Source organism: Rhinatrema bivittatum, chromosome 18 (genome assembly GCF_901001135.1).
Source record: "Rhinatrema bivittatum chromosome 18, aRhiBiv1.1, whole genome shotgun sequence".
Taxonomy (NCBI): domain Eukaryota; kingdom Metazoa; phylum Chordata; class Amphibia; order Gymnophiona; family Rhinatrematidae; genus Rhinatrema; species Rhinatrema bivittatum.
Genome location: NC_042632.1, coordinates 11,019,889 through 11,040,464, shown reverse-complemented (window position 1 = coordinate 11,040,464; position 20,576 = coordinate 11,019,889). Strand labels below are relative to the sequence as shown.

The window sequence follows — 20,576 nt, the reverse complement described above, 5'->3', positions numbered from 1 at the left end:
GGAGTTATCGCAATGTGTGTGTATGCTTCTTGAAGGTCCAGAGAGCAGAGCCAGTCTCCTCTTTGCAGAAGAGGTAGAAGCGAGCCCAAGGTTACCATCTTGAACTTTTCTCGCTGTAGGTACTTGTTGAGAGCACGTAGGTCCAGAATTGGACGAACTCCCCCGGATTTTTTGGGGATCAAAAAGTATTGGGAATAGAACCCTAGGCCTTGCTGCGAGAGAGGGTCGGGTTCTATTGCTCTTAACTGGAGAAGAAGGGGAAACTCCTGCTCCAGAAGGACAGAATGGTCGGATACTCTCCATGCTTGCAGAGGTGGTGAGTCCGGTGGAAGAGCAAGAAAGTTTAGGTGGTAACCCTGAGCAATGATTGCTAGCACCCATTGGTCGGTTGTGATTGATTGCCACAAGCCGTGAAAATGGCACAATCGACCTCCCACTGGTATGCTTGGCAGAGGAATCAGGCTGCTGCTCTCCAATTGAAAGTCAAAAACCTGAAGCAGGCCCCGGCTGGGGAGCTGCTTGCGGCTTTTGCTTTCAGGCCTGGCGAGGCTGAGGTTTTTGAGAAGGCCTCGTAGTTCGGGACCTTGCTGGTGGAGGATAGTACTTCCTTGGATAGAAGAATGACTTTAGAGTCCTTCCTAAAGGTCTGTCTTGAGGGGGAAGTTGGAAGGTATCGATGAGAGCTGTTTAAGGGTCTCATGATGGTCCTTTAATTCAGCCACTATTTGCTGGATCTGTTCACCGAACAGATTGTCTCCTACACATGGCAGGTCAGATAGCCTCGATCATCTAACGGTCCAACTGACTCCCTCACAGGCTTTCTGCTTCGGATATATTTTAAAAAGTTTTTACTGTGAGTTTTTGCCTCTACAGCCAACTTCTTTTCAAATTCTCTCTTAGCCTGTCTTATCAATGTCTTACATTTAACTTGCCAATGTTTATGCTTTATCCTATTTTCTTCTGTTGGATCCTTCTTCCAATTTTTGAATGAAGATCTTTTGGCTAAAATAGCTTCTTTCACCTCCCCTTTTAACCATGCCGGTAATTGTTTTGCCTTCTTTCCACCTTTCTTAATGTGTGGAATACATCTGGACTGTGCTTCTAGAATGGTATTTTTTAACAATGACCACGCCTCTTGGACATTTTTTACTTTTATAGCTACTCTGAATATACAGTTCACCTAATATCCTTTCAACTCAAATATCCACTTTTCTTGAAATAATCAGTGACTTTACCTTGCAACTTAAGACACAATAATTGCAGGAGATTTAAATTTGCATTTTAACAACCCACAGCCTCAATCTCCTGTAGCAAATTTAATGGATGCATTTTCTGGCCTCAATCTAACTACCCTAATAAATGAACCTACTCACAAACTGGGAAACACCCTAGTTCAAATTTGTTTCAACCAGTCTTTGATCTATCTGCTGAAATCACTCCTGTCCCGCGGTCGGACCACTTTATGATAAAAATAGTAAGTAAAAATAAAAGAACAGTAAATAACAGTACTTACAAAGCACAACGAAAAAACAATATTAAGACGCAAAAAATTTAATACAGATATCTTTATCGAAACCATAACTCCTATGCTAATATAGAATCCTTATACCGATGTAACAGAAAAGGTATCATACTGGGACAAAAGTATCAAAGAGACCATTGATAAAATAGCACCACTAAAGCCTCAAAAAAATCTATAAAAGCTACCTTCGCATGGTACTCTGATTCACTCAAACTACTTAAACGTAAATTACGTAATTTGGAATGCAGATGGCGAAAAAAATCCGTTGCTGGCACTTAAACAAGCTTATTTTACCTGCCTATAGCAATACAAAAAAGAAATGATAAAAGCTAAGAATAAAACATTACACTTTTAAAATTCAAAGTGCCAATGGAAATCAGAGAATTTTATTTAATATTGTAAGAAGCTTGACAACTGTACAAGAAAATTCATCTTTAACTGTAACAGACTTCTGTAATAACCTAGCTGTACATTTTAAAAAGAAAATAGATAACATATCTACCGAATTTTTGTTATTACCTATTCCCAAATCCACATTACCTCAAGCAGTTTGTTCTTTTTCTGACCTTACCACTATCAATAACAGTGATATACTGAGCATATTAACAAAATCAAAACCCTCTAATAGCCCGTTTAATCCCTGTTCAGGTTACCTACTCAGAAATGTGAAAGATCACATCGCCCAACCAATTGCTGATACAGTTAATACATCCCTTTCACAAGGTCACTTTCCTACTTCTCTTAAGAAAACTTCCATTTTGCCAATTCCCAAAAACAAAAATCAAGACCCATCAGATGTATCAAATTACCGCCCCATTGCCACCCTTCCTACAATAGTTAAAATCACTGAATCAGTTGCTCTTCAACAACTATCTGATTATATAGAAGAAAACAGCCTGTTACACCCTAGTCAACATGGTTTTAGGGAAAGAGTCACTACTTCTTTCATCCTTCGATACAATAATCAGAGACTTCGATTCAAACACAGATTATATAATGGTTCTACCTGAAATTTCAGCAGCCTTTGATACCTTAAACCAATGGTTCTCAACCTTTTTTTGGCTGGGACACACCTGACAAATGGTTCTCACATGTGTGACACACTGAACATGCGACCATCACGGGGCTAAATGTAAACATGCACTCTGCATCCACAGGAATCCCCTCAACCCCCAGCAATGAGTGCAGAGCAGATCTAGGGCATTACCCTGTACAACTCACCATACAAAAAAGATATTCTGGTTCTGATGGCATCTCAGTAAAAGCAAAACAAACTCCCTTTACAATCAGGCACAATAGCCTTCCTTATGAAAAGACAGTAATTTACCACTAATGCATATTCGTATTGAGAAAACACAACAAATAAGATTGATACAAATGCCTACATGCTAGTAAAATACCTCACCTCGGTCACACATCCAGAACTGACCTTCACCAAGTACAGAAAACACACAAATTATAAATATGGAGACAGAAACTGCAATGGAAAACAAAAAAAGCCACTGCATGCAGTGTGAACCTGGAGAAATGGAAAGAGAAATATAGCACCTAACATAATCCCAGGATCTGCAATAATGCACACAAACTAACCTGCACAAAGTTACACCTGTATTATGGAACACACGCAAACAGTAACAACCCTATCTAAGAAATACAACACTTAAACCAGGCCCTAAACAATAATACATTTCCTATTGGGAAAAACAGAATAAGCCAAGCTGCTACAGAAATAATTGTAAAGTTATACCAAAAATGTTACAAAACAGCTGCTGAACAGAATAATATTCAATTAAACACTCATAAAAATTATTAAAACATGTCCAAATATCAATAAAATATTTCAAAACAGCAGACATCGCATAATACCCAATAATTAAAATGGCAGTCAATCAAGAAAAATAAATTTAAAAAGCCACCTATACTTACCCTCTCCAGCAACTCTCCTACTCCTTTCCCTTCCAGGCCAATAGCACTCACCAGAAGCAGCAAGGGCTGCTGAAGCTCTGTCCTCAATCTTCTTCCTTAGCGCCCACAACCAGTCACTCACAACACACACACCCCCAATTAGACCCCACGACCAGTCTCGGTCTCTTTCACACCAGTCATCTTCCTGCCCAGTTTCACTCTCTCACACAGAAACACATCACCTTCCTGACCAGTCTCACTCTCTAACACAGAAACACATCACCTTCCTGACCAGTCTTGCTCTCTCAATCACACACAAAAGCTCTCACACCCCCACACACAAGCTCTCACCCAGGCTTCCAATCACACCTACAGACACAAGCTCTCATCCAGGCTTCCATTCACACCTACAGACACAAGCGCTCACCTAGGCTTCCATTCACACCCACACACACAAGCTCTCACCCAAGCAACAATTCACATCAGCTCTCATCCAGGCTTCCATTCACACCCACACAAGCTCTCATCCATTCACACCCACAGACACAAGCTCTCACCCATGCACCCATTCACACCAACTCTCATCCAGGCTTCCATTCTCACCCAGACACACACACTAGCTCTCACCCAAGCATCCATTCACACACACTAGCTCTCACCCAAGCACCCATTCACACACACAAGCTCTCACCCAGGCTTCCATTCACACACACAAGCTCTCACCCAAGCACCCATTCACACCAGCTCTCATCCAGGCTTCCATTCACACCCACACACACAAGCTCTCACCCATGCATCCATCATACCCACAGACTGTTGTGGTCCCGGGCCGTGCCCCGGTCCCTCCACCTACCTCGGGGGCGGCCCGGGCCGTTTCCACCCTTCCCCAGCCTGTTTCTGATCTTCTTCGGGCTCGCAGGCCCTCCAACGCGTCTCTCCCTCCTCGGGAGATACGCCGACGCTCCGGCACGGCTGGCCCCGCCCCCTGACGCGCACATGCGGGGAGGAGCCCCATTTAAAGGGGCCAGTGCGGGAAAATCTCAATCTGGCCTTGGATGACGTCAGACGCCTTCAGGGGATAAGTACCCTGCAGCTTGATCACTCCAGTGCCTTGCAACAAGGTTCCTGGTCTTCGGCCTGCTGTAGCTGTGTTCCTGATTTGTTCTTCGTCCCGCTTCTGCTCTGCCCTCCTCGCTGGATTGATTCTTCTGGACTCCGACCCCTGGACTGGCTTCGGACCACTCTCTGGACTTCGACCCCTAGACTGGCTGTGGACCGCTCTCTGGATACCGACCCCTGGCCTGGCTGCGGACCGTCCTTTGGACTCAGACTCCTGAACCGACCTTTGGATTATTTATTTATTTATTTAAAGGCTTTTATATACCGGAGTTCATGCACTAGTGCATACCACTTCGGTTTACCTACCACTTCGGATTACCTACGACCTGCTGGAGGCGCCAGCCATCTGGAACCCACGACCTGCAGGAGGCGCCTGCATCCGGACCATCTTCCATCTTCAGGGAATCGCCAAAGTCCCAGCGGCTGGACTCCTAAGGGCTCCTCCCAGGGGAGTGCCGGCTTCCAGGGCGAAGATTCTTCTTTCATCAAGGGTCCGACGGCAGCCATCTGTCCAGTAGGTACCGAGTCCTTGGTCACATAGGACTCCACCGAAGTCCAGTAACTCCACTTGCCCCGGGTCTCTGAACCGCCTCCTGGTTGGGACGCGTGCTGTAAGCCCTCACAGCATGTCATCCTCTGTCCCAACCGGCCCAAGGGTCCACGAACGTAACACAAACTAAAGCTCTCACCCAGGCATGCATTCACACCCACAGACAAAAGCTCTCACCCAGGCACCCATTCACACCCTCAGACACAAGCTCTGCAAGCGCTAAATTTTAATCTGGTACCGCCTAATGCTACACATAAAGGCGGAAATACTTTAGATTTAATATTTGTGAACACCACATTTACTGAAGTCGTGAATTCTGATGTTACACCTGTTCCCTGGTCAGATCATTTTCTAATCCACTCTAAAATCATGTTTAAAAATCAAGTAAAAAATGATTCAAATAAGAAACTTATTTTTCAGTATAGAAAACCGTTTAACATTGAAGAACTACAAAAAGAGCTCCGTGATAAGATATCCAATGTGGAAGTTATCCCGAATGTTGATGCCGTACAAGAATGGTATTCGATGACTCAGAAAATTGCAGATAAAATAAATCCATTAAAAATGAAATGCATAAAAGAATCTAAACGACAAAATCCCTGGTACAACAACAATTTGAGACAAGCAAAATTAACCTTAAGAAAAAAATAAAGAGAATGGCAACGAGTTAAATCAATATTGGCCTTGACCAATTATCGAATTCATTTATCAAACTATAGGAAATTGATTAATAATGCGAAAAGAGAATATTATAATGCGAAAATCTCAAGATTTACGCACAACCCCAAAGTATTATTTGAGATAGTACATACATTGACTAATGAGGCTCACAAAAATGAAACTCTTCCAGAAGCTCGTTGTGAGGAAGTCGCCCTTTTTTTTCAGAATAAAGTAGATACTCTGATAAAATCTCTTGATCAGACCCCCAAACAGAAAATTAATATGACTAAAAAAGAATTACCACCATGGTCAGATTTTGATTCTATTTCTATAAAGGAGATAGAAAACTTAGTAAGGAGTTTAAATCCTGCTAACCATCCTTTGGATGTAATTAACACGAGTACTCTTAAATTATGCTCTGAAGTTATAACCCCATTTTTAACTGCAGTAGTAAATCAAGTCCTTGAACAAGGTTTTCTGCATCTGATGTTAAAAAATGTGATTGTGAAGCCAATTTTAGAACAGAAAGATCTTGATAGCACCGATCTGAAAAATTACAGACCGGTTTCAAATTTACCGTTTTTAGCAAAATTAATTGAAAAAGTGGTTAATAGATAATTAACCGAATATTTAGAACTAAATGAAGTTCTGTATCCTACGCAGCACAGATTTAGGAAACTACATAGTACCGAAACGTTACTACTTTCACTGACTGACAATATTCTTAGAGGTTTCGATAATGGACAAAGTTATCTACTTGTCCTTTTAGATTTTTCCGCCACGTTTGATACGGTGGATCACCATATTCTCCTGGATAGGCTACAAGATATAGGTATAGCAGGCACCGTCTTGAATTGGTTCACTTCTTTTCTAGAATCCCGGTCTTTTACAGTTAAAATTAAAGATGCGGTTTCTGAGAAAATCAAATTAAAAACAGGAGTGCCTCAAGGCTCCGCTTTGTCAGCAACTCTTTTTAATATTTATTTACTTCCACTGTGCCATCTTTTAACTGGTCTTAGTCTAAATTATTTTATTTATTCAGATGACATCCAAATTTTATTCCATATTGAAAATGGTATTGAGGCTACTTTTAAACTGGTGGACATATATCTTAACATTATTAAACAGCTTTTAACTCAAATGAAACTGATTCTAAACCTAGAGAAATCTATTTTTATGGTTTTAGAGCGAAAAAACGTGAACACAGAAATAAACACTGTTACCCTTAATGATATAACTAGTTATAAATTAGTTGAGTCGACCAGGAATCTAGGAGTTATTTTTGACTATGAACTGAATTTTAAGGCACATATTTCGAAGAAAGCTAAAGAAGGTTATAGCAAGCTGATGATACTAAAACAGTTAAAACCTTATCTCTCTAGGGAAAGCTTCAGAACAATACTACAGGCTCTATTATTAACCGGACTGGATTATTGTAATTCTACCCTGTTAGGACTTCCAAAAGCAACACTTCGTCCCCTACAGGTTCTTCAAAATACAGCTGCTCGCATCCTTTCGAATACTAGAAGAATGGACCATATTACACCAGTTTTAAAGGATTTACACTGGTTACCAGTTGAAAGTAGGATCACTTATAAAGCCTTATGTATTATTCATAACATTTTATATAGTGACATGTCTGCTTGGTTAAACTCCACATTAAAACTACATATCCCTCAACGCAATCTGAGGTCAATAAATAAAGCACTTTTGACAATTCCTACAGTCAGGTCTGCACACTTAAGTGAAGTCAGAGCACGAGCTATCTCTATCGCTGGGCCGACTCTTTGGAACAAACTGCCCTCAGAAATACGGTTGCAAGAAAATTTGAAGAGGTTTAAGAAAGATCTTAAAACATGGCTTTTTAGACAAGCTTTTGAAATGGACAGTGATGTTTAATCTGGGTCTTTTGTATGAGTATGTTCGTGTTCTTAATCTGTTCTTATCTTTTAACATTAATTTAGATCCTATTTTAATTTGATCTTAATTTGATATTGTATTTTTTCATTTTATTCCTTTTATCATGTTTTTATATTATGAGCTATGTAAACCGTAGAGATAGAACTTGTTCTGTGCAACGGTATATAAAAACTGTATAAATAAAATAAATAAATAAATCCATTCACACCCACAGACAAAAGCTCTCACCCAGGCACACACAGACACACCAGCTCTCACCAAAAACAACTTCTTCCTTCACTGCAGTGATGGGCTCCAGTTCCGCCACAGCTTTAATCCGGCAGGCCTTCTTTTTTCGGCGCCACAGGAATGGGCATCTCAGTCGGGGGTCGGGTTTCCTCGTCGCCACTAGGGGTCGGGTTTTCCTCTTCACCGCTACGGGGATGGGCTCCTGTAGCGGCCTTGCACTGTCGGGGTCAGGTTTCTCCTTCACTGCTACGGGGATGGACTCCCGTAGTGGCCTTGCTTCGTCGGGGTTCTACATTGCCATTCCTCCCACCCCACTCCCGGGCTATGCCGTGCCTGCCTCACCGGCCAATCAAAGGCTTCCTCCCTTCTTCCTACTCCCACTGGCAGGTAGAAGGGAGGAGGCTTACGATTGGCCTGCGCGGGGGAAGGCAGAATGAAGGAGGCTTCCCATTGGGCAGTGGGGGTTGGAAGAAAGGAGGCTTTCAATTGGTCCGCGGGGGCTGGAAAAAGGGAGAAGGAAAGTACAACGGGGCAGTGGGACACCTGGAGACGCGACACACCTGCCAGTGTTTGGCGACACACCAGTTGAGAAGCGCTGTCTTAAACCATGACATTCTGCTTCTCAATCTCAAATGTATTAACGGAACAGTTCTACAATGGTTTACGTCTTTCATAACAGAACGACCACAGTGCATCAATATCGGAATTTCTAAATCTGAATGGTATACAACAAAGTTCGGAGTCCCACAAGGTTCCTCACTTTCTGCACTTCTTTTCAATATATACTTATTACACCTATGTTATATCTTCTATCAGGTATAGATCTGTGTTTTAAAATTTATGCGGACGGTATCCAATTCATCATTCCTTTTTCAGACACTTGGAAAAAAACTCACTCCTCCAACTTTACTTATCTACAATAAAAATGTGGTTGTCTCATAATAGATTGAAACTGAATACTTCAAAAACAGAATTGATTTTCCTATCTACAGTACCACATTCAATTCACCAGCTCCCTGTTCCTTTTCTCTCCATGTTTGTTTCAATCTGCTAATTTCTCTGTTCTCCCTTTACGCCTTCTCTCCCTATGTGCAATATTTGTGACTTGACATTAACTTGACTGGATTAGGCCTTTAACAGGCCTTTAACTTGACATTGGATTAGGCCTTTAACAGGTTAATTGCATATTTTCTCTCCTGCTTCATAATTGAAATAGAATATGCATTTGTTCTTTATAGTTAAGAGTTATATTATGTACTCCTGAAATCCGTTATTTATGTAAAGCCTGTTGCTGTCATTTGTTTACATCCTGTATAACCTGTTGTATGTAAAGCCTGTTGCTAATTTATTGTTTACTGTAAACCGAGGTGATGTATATCTATACGTGCCGCGGTATATAAGAATCACTAAATAAATAAATAAATAAAATAATTCATCAGCCCCCCACGTTTGAAGGACAAGACATCCCTATAAAATCATATGCAAAAATCATTGATTCAAAGCTGTCCATGGCTAATAACATCTCAGCCTTAGTCAAAAAGTCCTTCTTTAAATTGCAAATGTTAAAGAAACTAAAACCCCCTGCTATTTCCGTCCGATTTTCGTTCAGTTACTCAGACATTAATATTGAGAAATATTAGACTATTGCAATTCCTTATATCTAGGCTTACCCATATCCTCTGTTCAACCACTCCAACTTATCCAAAATGCCACAGCTCGGATATTATTTAATTTAACACGAAGAGACCACATGACTCCAGTTTTACAACACAGTGGCCAAAGTGATGGTTAAAGCCAGAAAGATGCTTGGCTGCATAAGGAGAGGAATGGTCAGTGGAAAAAAGGAAGTCTCTTGTGAGGACTCATTGGGAATACTGTGTACAATTCTGGACACCATAACTTTAAAAGAATATAAACTAGTTGGACTCAGTCCAGAGGGTGCCTACTAAAATGATCAGTGATCTTCATTCTAAAGCATATGGAGGCAGACAAAGATCTAATCATGTAAAACCTAGAGGAAAGACGAGAGAGAAGATATGATAGACATAAATACAGTATCTCAAATGTTTCCATTCATAGGAAGCTAGCCCCTTTCAATGGAAAGGAGGATCTAGAACAAGGGATCATGGGATAAGGATGAAAGGAGGTAAGACTCAGGAGTAATCTTAGGAAACCTTTTTACAGAGAGGGTAGTGGATGCATGGAACAGCCTCCCAGTGGAGGTGGTGAAGGCAAAAATGGTATCTGAATTCAAGAAAGCATGGGATAAATATGGAGATCTCTGAGGAAGTAATGGAAATTGTAAGGGCTAGATAAATTGGATGAAATGGCATGCTAGATGGGCCATATGGTCTTTTTCTACTGTCATGTTTATGTTTTTTAACCCAGCAGGCAAGTTATTACACATCTGTGGCAGTGCACATATAAAGGCAGGTGTAGTTATGGGTTTTTTTTTTATAAAGTCTGCAAAAAAGCATCCATGCAAACCCTTCTATATACTGTATTTTATAAATGGCCTGGTATAGCAAGAAAAAATTCTTCTGGTATCAGGTCATTTCTGTGAAGTCGTTCGCAGTTTGGTACATTGGCTTCTAAATCTGATATTAAGCAAATAAATCAATACCTCTATGAAGCCCTTTATTTCAAAGTGCTAATCAATTAAATTTCAAATGTTTTGCATTCTTGGGCAATATATCATAGAAACTAAACGGCTGAAATTTCTCACCATTGCCAGTAGAGGCCTAACAATTTATAAACTTACCTGGACAATATGAGTCCAGACAGTATAAGCAGAGTGATTAGTTTTGAAATATCTATTTTTCCACTCATTGACCAGTCAGAAAATCCAAGGTCTACATCATGGGTCTGGAAATATGTATTTGGGGTGACAATTGTTAAACTGCCTATAGACTTGCAAAGCTCTGAGTACATTTTACCCATGGGCCTGCCTGCAAGTCAATTTTCAGAGGGACACACCCCACACTTTTTCCTTTCAACATTTAGGCTGGTGGGGGAATGCAGGTAAGTTTGCACTTCTCCCAATCTAACCCTGCCTATTTTTCCCCCATTGTTTATAGCACACATACTACTTCCTGCTCCAGGGGCGGGGGCAACAATTTTCAAACGTTTTTTTATCTGGATAAAATGTTCCGAAAATTGACATCTGCATACATAACTAATTTACAGCCATCTTGCACGGGGAGAAAAAACCTGTACTAACCATGCTTCTTATGGTTTTTCCCCTAAACTGCCAGTAGGGAATTGACAGATGCCGATAATGGATGCTGACCATGGGGAGTTCTGGTCTCCCTTCAACCTAACTTACTACATTTCTTTGTAAACATTTTGAATGAAGTACTGTGGTTGTCATGTTAGTTCACTTGACACGTAGAAATAAAGGTCGCCAAAGAAGTTGCAGGTGATGTTTTTATTGGATTAACAATACATTTGTGACTATGTTTTCTTCATTGATTTTGTGTTGTCTCAATGAAGGGAGGAGAGCTTCCAAAAGCAAGTTACAAACTTGTTTGGTGACCTTTGTTTCTATGTGCGTAAACAGCTCAATGTCTGGACTAACCCTCTGTTCACTGAGCAGGAAGGAAAGAAAAATAAACTTTAAAAAAAAGTCACCCATATTATGTATTGTCCTGTAATGTACTAAGTTAATAGGCAAAGCTCTTATAAAGCTAGACATAAAACATTAAGGTTAGTTGACTGTTGACCTTTTTTTCTATGCATTTTGGTGGATTAACTTGACAACCATATGACTTTACTAAACAAAAAAAAAGAATTCTCTACTGTTTGGGCAGCACCTATTAGGCTGCGTAGTAAATCTGTGTGTATATTATTGTTATGGCAGAAAGCATTTACTCCGTAAAAAGACAGATATGCTATAGTGAATCATTGAAAAAAAAAAAGCACAAAAATCTCTGCAATAAGTGCAGTACAGGGCTGTTCTCTTCACATTTTTACATAAATGTCAAACCTACAAGCAAATGAATCACAACTGGGATTTTTACTTTTATTCACCTTTCAGGGCCAAAAGATAGGAAAACAACACATTTAAAAAATACTGTACACTGTAACAATATAGGAAAACATCAAACATAACTAACAAATGTTACACACTGATCCCTTTCAATTGCATCCTGTACTATCAGAAAACACAGTAGGATCAATATTCAGCCGCGAGGAGTCCATCTAACGTCTATCGGATATTCAGTGGCAGGTGTGCTGCTGAACATATCTACTATCAAAAGTTAGCTAGATAGATTCAAAATGGCCACCTGAGGAGAGGGCACTTTTTTTGAGCTCCTCTACTTTGCAATAGTTAAGAACAAGGGGAAAGTGAAAGGTCCTCCCCCAGGGGTCTTGAGTGCATCCCTAAACCAGCTGTCGATTATCGGCTTCATTTCACATCTAAACCGTGCCTTGTGCAGAGCTGCCTCTGTTGAGGGGAGATGCAGAGGAACAGTCTTCTGCTACGGAAGGAAACCTCTCTGTGCCTGGATGTTATATCACTCCTCCTCCTCTTGTGATTTTCCCCACAGTGAGTATGGTACCATAACATAAGAATATAAGATATGCCATACTGGGTCAGACCAAGGGTCCATCGGCCCAGTATCCTGTCTTCAACAGTGGCCAATCCAAGTCACAGTACCTGACAAATAGCCAAACATTAAATAAATCCCATGCTACTAATGCCAACAACAAGTAGTGGCTATTCCCTATTGATTAATAGTAGTTTATGGACTTCTCCTCCAGGAACTAGTTCAACTAGTTAAGGCAGCTAGTGCAGCTAGCTGCACTAGCTGCCTTAACCACATCCTCTGGCAATGAATTCCAGAGCTTAATTGAGCATCGAGTGAAAAAGGATTTGCTCCAATTTATTTTAAATGTGCTACTTGCTAACTTCATGGAGTGTTCCCTAATCCTTGTATTATATGAAAGAGTAAATAACTGTTTCATATTTACCCATTAAAGATCTTTCATGATTTTGTAGACCTATATCATATATCCCTTCTCAGCCATCTCTTCTCCAAGATGAACAGCCCTAAACTCTTTAGCCTTTTCTCATAGGAGAGTATTTCCCTGCCCTTTATCATTTTGGTCGCCGGTCTCTGTACTTTCTCCAGTCAACTATATTTTTTTGAGATGCAGCGACCAGAATTGCACACAATTCCCTTCCTAATAATTTCTAAACATTGTTTGCTTTTTTGATCGCCACAGCACACTGAGCTAACAATTTAAATGTAATAATTATGATGCCAAGATCTTTTTCCAGGGTGGTAACTCCAAAAATGGAACCTAATACCATGCAGCTACAGCATGGGTTATTTTTCCTTTATTTGCATCACCTTGCACCTGTCCACATTAAATTCCATCTGCCATATGGACGCCCAATCTTGTAATTTGTCACAATCCACTTGTGATTTAACCAATCTGAATAATTTTTGTGTCATCTGCAAATTTGATCAGCTCATTTGTCGTACCTTTTCCCAGATCATTTATAAATATATTAAACACCAGTCGGAGCTGTTCCTGCCTGTCCTTGGTCCTGCTCGGGAGTTTCGCTATAGGCACCATCTGGCCATTTGGTGTCCTGGCATCAGACTGACTGGGGCCTTTAAATTGCAGTGAGCTGCTACATGCTACCGCTGGCATACCCAAGATGCACGCCAAAGGGGCGTGCTCCTTCTCTCTCTTTTTTATTTTTCTCTCTAGATGGAGATGGGGATGAAAAGAAAGTGTTTTCATCTACCAGCTCACGTCCATTAAAGAGCCTATGGACCAACATGTGCTTTCTTCTAGACCAGTTCTTCAAGACTCTTTGAATAATGACCTGGGAAATATATCCTTGAGCCTGGAGGTAAGATCTCCTCCCCCAGCTCTCCTTTGGGCATGTCGGCCAGGAAGAAATCTCGAGGACAAATCTAACTTTGTTCTAGGCAGTTAGAATCTTAACCAATACCAGGAAAACAAAACACATAACTCCGATCTTAAAGAGCTACACTGGCTACCAATCAACTACCGTATTCAGTTTAAAGCAATATCCTTAATTCATAAGACCCTCTATAATAACAAAATTGAATGGCTTACAGCCACATTACACTTTCATCCCCACAGAGATCCACCAGATCAGCGAACAATGGAACATTACCAATTCCTTCTCCAAAATCTGCACACTTAAAACACAGTAAGAGAAAGAACATTATCTATCACTGGACCACAACTATGGAACTATGCTTTAGTGTTTGAAGCAAACACTAAAGCATTCAAGAAAGGACTCAAAACCTGGTTATTCCAACAAGCTTTTCCGTAAATATAATCTCAAGTCCCAGTTTAAAATTTTTATTTTTCTTACTAATTATGGCGTCTCTTTTTAAGATTGTATTAGGCTCTTACTTATTTTAAATGTTTTATTAAGTATTTTATGTATTTTCTGCCTATAATTCATATTTTGAAACACAAATGTTTTTAATTGTGCATTTGTACACCAATGTAATGTTTTCTACGAATGTCAGCACAAAAAAAACTGATAAATAAATAAATGATATTATGGAATCCCCAGTAAAAAATAAGCTTATAGATATATATATATATATATATATATATCTTTAAGAAACTCTATCTGAAACACCTGCTGTAACCTCAGCGTGGTATGCTATTCTAAAGCCTGTGTATTTACCAGCAGCTCAGGAAAGAAACACTTCCTCGAAGGAATTTGAATTACCTGATATTTCTTTAAGACATTTGGAATACTGTTATTCATATTAAGAAGTCTCTTTCCACCTCTGTTTCTTAATTGTGTCAGTTTTCATCTGCTGTCTCCTCTAAATTAATTGAGGTAGACAAAAGGTTGGAAACAATTGAAAATACATTAGATATGCAGGCTGATATGATCACCAATATCCAAGCATCAGTAGTTTCAGATATTAAGAATAAATTTGAGCCTTCATTATAAATATGAAATGTTGGAAAACAAACAGATCTCAAAATCTACATTTTTTTAAAATTTTCCTAAAACTCATTTGCTTTCAGGTTGAGTTGTTCAAAAAGTATACTAATGAAATTTTACAGTTTTCACCTAAAAAATCTTTTTCACTATCCAGTTTCTATTATTTGCCAGAGAAGAAGAGAATGACGGGTTCTACTGAAGGAGCCATGGATGTTTTGGCTTCGATCGTTAGTTCTGATATACAGGGCTGATTCAAGGGGGATTAGGCATCCTAGGCACCTTCTGTCTTGCATCGCTCCCCTCCTCCGGTCGTGCCGATACACCCCCCACCCCATGGTCACAGCCCCAACCCTCCAGTCCTCTTTGCTGCCACCGCTCACAGCTCCACATGCCTTGTGCATCCTAATGGTCGGCGCCCTAGGTCCTTCAAATATCATCTCCACTAGGTCAACTTTTGTGGTTTCATTTGTTTCTCTTAGACAAAGAACAGTTTCTTCCATAGTTCTTTAAACAGAAAAATGTACCTTTTGTAGGCATGTTGCACAAGTCTTTCCGGATGTATCGAGGGAAACAAGCGAAGAGGAAGCAGTTTCTAAATTTAAAATCTAGAGTTTTAGCAATTGGGGGAACCTTTTTCTTAAATTTCCCTGTAAATGTTTGATAGAATGTCAGGAAATAAAATGTTTTTCTTAATTCAGGTCACCTAGGAACCTTTATTTTAGATAAATCTTCTTGATAGTTACTGCTCCCATGGACTTTTTTTTGTACGACTTCTCGTGGGTAAATCCATGCTGGCTGTGTCCTATTAAATCATGTCTACATATATATTTTGTAATGTTATTCTTTAGAATAGTTTCTACAATTTTTCCTGGCACTGAAGTCAGACCTAAAGGTCTATGGTTTCCTGGATCAGCTCTGGAGCTCTTTTTATATATCGAGGTTACATTGGACACCTTACTTGTAAATAGGTCTGAAATTTTATTTTTGAGTTCTTTCAGAATCCTGGGATATATATACCATGCAGTCCAGGTAATTTGTTTCACTTCAGTTTGTCAATCTTGCCTACTACATCTTCCAAGATGATTTGGGTCAGTTCATCTGAACTAACACCCTTGAAAACAGTCTCCAGAATGGGTATCTCCCCAATATCCTCCTCAGTAAACACCAAAACAGAGAGTTCATTTAGACTCTCTGCAATTGTCTTATCTTCCCTAAGTGCCCCTTTAACCCCTTGATCATCAGACCCACCAACTCCCTTGCAGGCTTCCTGCTTCAGATATATTTTAAAATGTTTTCATGAGTTTTTGTCTGTATGTTCAACTTCTTTTGAAATTCTCTTTTAACCTGTCTTCTCAATGTTTTACATTTAACTTGCCAATACTTGTGCTTTTTCCTTGTTTTCTTAAGATGGATTCTTCTTCCAATTTTTGAAGGAAGATCTTTTGGCTAAAACAGCCTCTTTCATCTCACCTTTGAACCAGACAGGCAATTGTTTAGCCTTCCTTCCACCTTTCTTAATGCATAGAACTGCACTTCTACGATGGTAATTTTTAACAATGTCCAGGCCTGTCCACTGAGAGGAGAGGATCACCTTGCTGGTGGCTGAAAGGAATCAGTAAGATTTTGCTTGGAAATTTTTCTTTTTTTAAAGTAATGGGGTGAAGTTAACTATTTGGGAATATTATTTAGTGTTTGTGCTTTTAATAGTCAGTAAGGCAGCGAATAAACAGAAGTTAGAGTGTTTGTATATTAAAAAACGAAAAAAAAGGAGCCAGAAGCTAGAAATAAGCTAGGACCAGTGTATACCTAAGTTCAGTTCAGTTACTCACCTTGGAAAGGTGTTAAGGTAGTATGATTATGGTTTGATTAGGTACCAACATTTGTTAATCAAGAGAGCAGTGAGTCACTCAAAAATGAAATTTCAGACCTATTAGTAAAAATTTGTAACCTATCATTAAAATCATCCATTGTACCTGAAGACTAATGTACCTGAAGATTAATGTAACCCCAATGTTTGAAAATGGCTCAAGGGGCGATCCGGGAAACTGCAGACCAGTTTGCCTGACTTCAGTGCCAGGAAAAATAGTGGAAAGTGTTCTAAAGATCAAAATCACAGAAAATATAGATAGACATCGTTTAATGGAACAAAGTCAGCATGGTTTTACCCAAGGCAAGTCTTGCATCACAAATCTGCTTCACTTTTTTTTGAAGGAGTTAATAAACATGTAGATAAAGGTGAACCGGTAGATGTAGTGTATTTGGATTTTCAGAAGGCGCTTGACAAAGTTCCTCATGAGAGGCTTCTAGGAAAAGTAAAAAGTCATGGGATACGTGGTGATGTCATTTTGTGGATTACAAACTGGCTAAAAGTCAGTAAACAGAGAGTAGGATTAAATGGACAATTTTCTCAGTTGAAGGGAGTGGGCAATGGAGTGCCTCAGGGATCTCTATTGGGTCCCGTACTTTTCAATATATTTATAAATGATTTGGAAAGAAATACGACGAGTGAGGTAATCAAATTTGCAGCTGATACAAAATTGTTCAGAGTAGTTAAATCACAAGCAGATTGTGATAAATTGCAGTAAGACTTTGTGAGACTGGAAAATTGGGCAGCCAAATGGCAGATGAAATTTAATGTGGATAAGTGCAAGGTGATGCATATAGGGAAAAATAACCCATGCTATAGTTACACAATGTTGGGTTCCATATTAGGTGCTACAACCCAAGAAAGAGATCTAGGCGTCATAGTGGATAACACATTGAAATCGTTGGTTCTGTGTGCTGCGGCAGTCAAAAAAGCAAACAGAATGTTGGGAATTATTAGAAAGGGAACGGTGAATAAAACGGAAAATGTCATAATGCCTCTGTATCGCTCCATGGTGAGACCGCACCTTGGATACTGTGTACAATTCTGGTCGCCGCATCTCAAAAAAGATATAATTGCGATGGAGAAGGTACAGAGAAGGTCTACCAAAATGATAAGGGGAATGGAACAGCTCCCCTATGAGGAAAGACTAAAGAGGTTAGGACTTTTCAGCTTGGAGAAGAGACGACTGAGGGGGGATATGATAGAGATGTTTAAAATCATGAGAGGTCTAGAATGGGTAGATGTGAATCGGTTATTTACTCTTTCGAATAGTAGAAAGACTAGGGGGCACTCCATGAAGTTAGCATTGGGCACATTTAAAACTAATCGGAGAAAGTTCTTTTTTACTCAATGCACAATTAAACTCTGGAATTTGTTGCCAGAGAATGTGGTTAGTGCAGTTAGTATAGCTGTGTTTAAAAAAGGATTGGATAAGTTCTTGGAGGAGAAGTCCATTACCTGCTATTAAGTTCACTTAGAGAATAGCCACTGCCATTAGCAATGGTAACATGGAATAGACTTAGTTTTTGGGTACTTGCCAGGTTCTTATGGCCTGGATTGGCCACTGTTGGAAACAGGATGCTGGGCTTGATGGACCCTTGGTCTGACCCAGTATGGCATTTTCTTATGTTCTTATGTACTGTAAATCCAGCCAATAAGCATCGCCTTTGTAAGATGCCTGTGACTCTGTCCAGAATCTGTGCATGCTGCTCCCAAAACATCTCCAGCCACAGCCTGCAAGCAGGAGAACCAATCCAGAAATCAAACACTGCCACAGCACTGCCATTGAACCATCAGGCAGGCTGAAATTAAATTTATTCTTGGCATGTTTCCATTTGTGCCTTCAGTTTTGACCTGTAGAGGCTAATTTTCAAAGACATTTCCATGGGTGAACCAATGCTTCAGCCACAGAAATGGCTCATTATAAAATTGCCTACCCAATATGTGCAGAAATTTACCTGAACTGAGCACAGGCATTCCCAGGATCAAAGCTGAGGAGCTGTTTGGACTTATTTATATACCTTTTTATTTTCAAAAATAAGTGTATGTCTTCAAAAACTTCCAAGGTACAAATTAGCAGCTCTAACTGTGTGCAAGTAGTTTTGATAAGGTAATTTTCAAAGCAAATGAAAGGACATAAATTTGCTTTGAAAACTAGTGTAAGTTAAGCATGTATTTGCCAACTTTCTTATGATCTCCCCCCTAGTGTGTACAATGCAGGCATTTTAACTTTTTTTAAATCCCACATTTTCCCCTTTTACACACCTTTTTTCTAAAAACAGCATGCTAGCTAACTCGCATATCCTAACTTTACACAAGGATTGGAAGGAATTCTCCTCTGCGCCTTACTTTCAGCTCCCTTCTGTGGTGAGCAAGGATTTCAGTAGTACTGGAAGCCATCTTCCCTCCCCTCCTGGACCTGAGTGCATTGCCACTGCAGCATGCCTCACCAGGCAGGAAACTTGAACCAGTTTACAGTGGTAAAGCACTGCATGGGTCATATCAGTATTATTCACCATGAGTCCAACTGTAATCAAAAGATTTTAGAAGGAAAACCACCAGTGTACCTTCAAGTCCCCCTCTCAGTCTTTTCTCTTACCAAGCAAGCATTAAGAACAGCCTATTTAAATAAAGGAACAATTGGGGAATTTCCTAAACCAACAACAATCTGATGTACATTCAAAGGGAAAACAGCATTCTTGAGTCTGGTTACAATATATGCTAGGAGCTACTATTCAGGTTTAAGAAAAAGTGAAAAAAAAGCTGCTTTTGTCACAAGCCTCTGTAAACACCTCCTGTAGGATGACATAACTTTTCTTCAATCCCTTCTAAAGATCATTTGATGTAGGCCTACACTTTGCATCTGTAGCACATCTGTATTTCTTCTGTCCCCAGTGGTGAAAGTGAATTAACTGCTACTTCTTAAAGAATGTATTTCTATTTCTTGTCTCCCCTATTAACATGCAGAGCCACCAACTAACTAGAGATGTACAGTGCAATTCAGCTAAATGAATAACTATCAAGGAATGGAACTATTAAAAGAATAAATCTTACCTAGTCAGGAATAAAAGTATAACAAATATAGCACTTAAATATTTAAAATAAAAAGTTGAAAGGTAAAGAAACTTGTACTATTTAAAATAACTTTTATGGCCAAATTCCAACTACATAACACAGCAAATTTTCAAAGTTAACTTTAAGCAGCAAAGCATCTAAACTAAAACCATGGGCCATTTCCCATGAGATGAACCATCCACTCCCTGTAGCAAATGACATTAACAATTTGAAGAAGCACTTCAAACTAGCATACTCAGTCACTACCAAGGGGTAAGTAGTGCTAAGATCATAGTACTGTGTATCTGCAATGAGGGAAAATAACCTAAAATTTTGGGCCCATATCAAGCTGCCCTCAAAATTCCTGCAGTGCCTATCAATTTGCTTCTGCAGAAAAAACAGCTTCTGAGAGGCCCCACCGTGGCCTGGAGCAGCAAGCAACCTCTAGTTTCATCACCCTTAATACAGATTATGAATCAGAGAGAAAAGGACATAACAGCTATTTTCCCATTTAAGGATCTCTAGCATTATATTCTTTCCCATAACATTTCAACCTGAGTAGCTGTTTCTGTCAGCTAGGCTCTAACATGAATTTTATATAAAATTAAGTGAACTAAAACGTACAACATGATGGAAACTAATGTGTTTTTCTGAGGGAATTCAGTTAAAGAATACATGCATGTGACAGTAAAGAAAGCGTTAACATCCCAAAACATCATTGATGCTCTTAGCAAGAAGTCACAAAGATGCTTTAGCAATAAAAAATAAATAACATAGGACAACACAAACCAAG

At 39.6% G+C, this 20,576-nt stretch overlaps 1 protein-coding gene across 3 annotated transcripts in view; it reads right to left on the bottom strand.

The window, feature by feature from the left end:
* RANBP17 (RAN binding protein 17) overlaps nucleotides 1-20,576 on the bottom strand; it is a 1,033,051-nt gene that overhangs the window by 757,665 nt on the left and 254,810 nt on the right. The gene's annotated exons all lie outside the window — the stretch shown is intronic.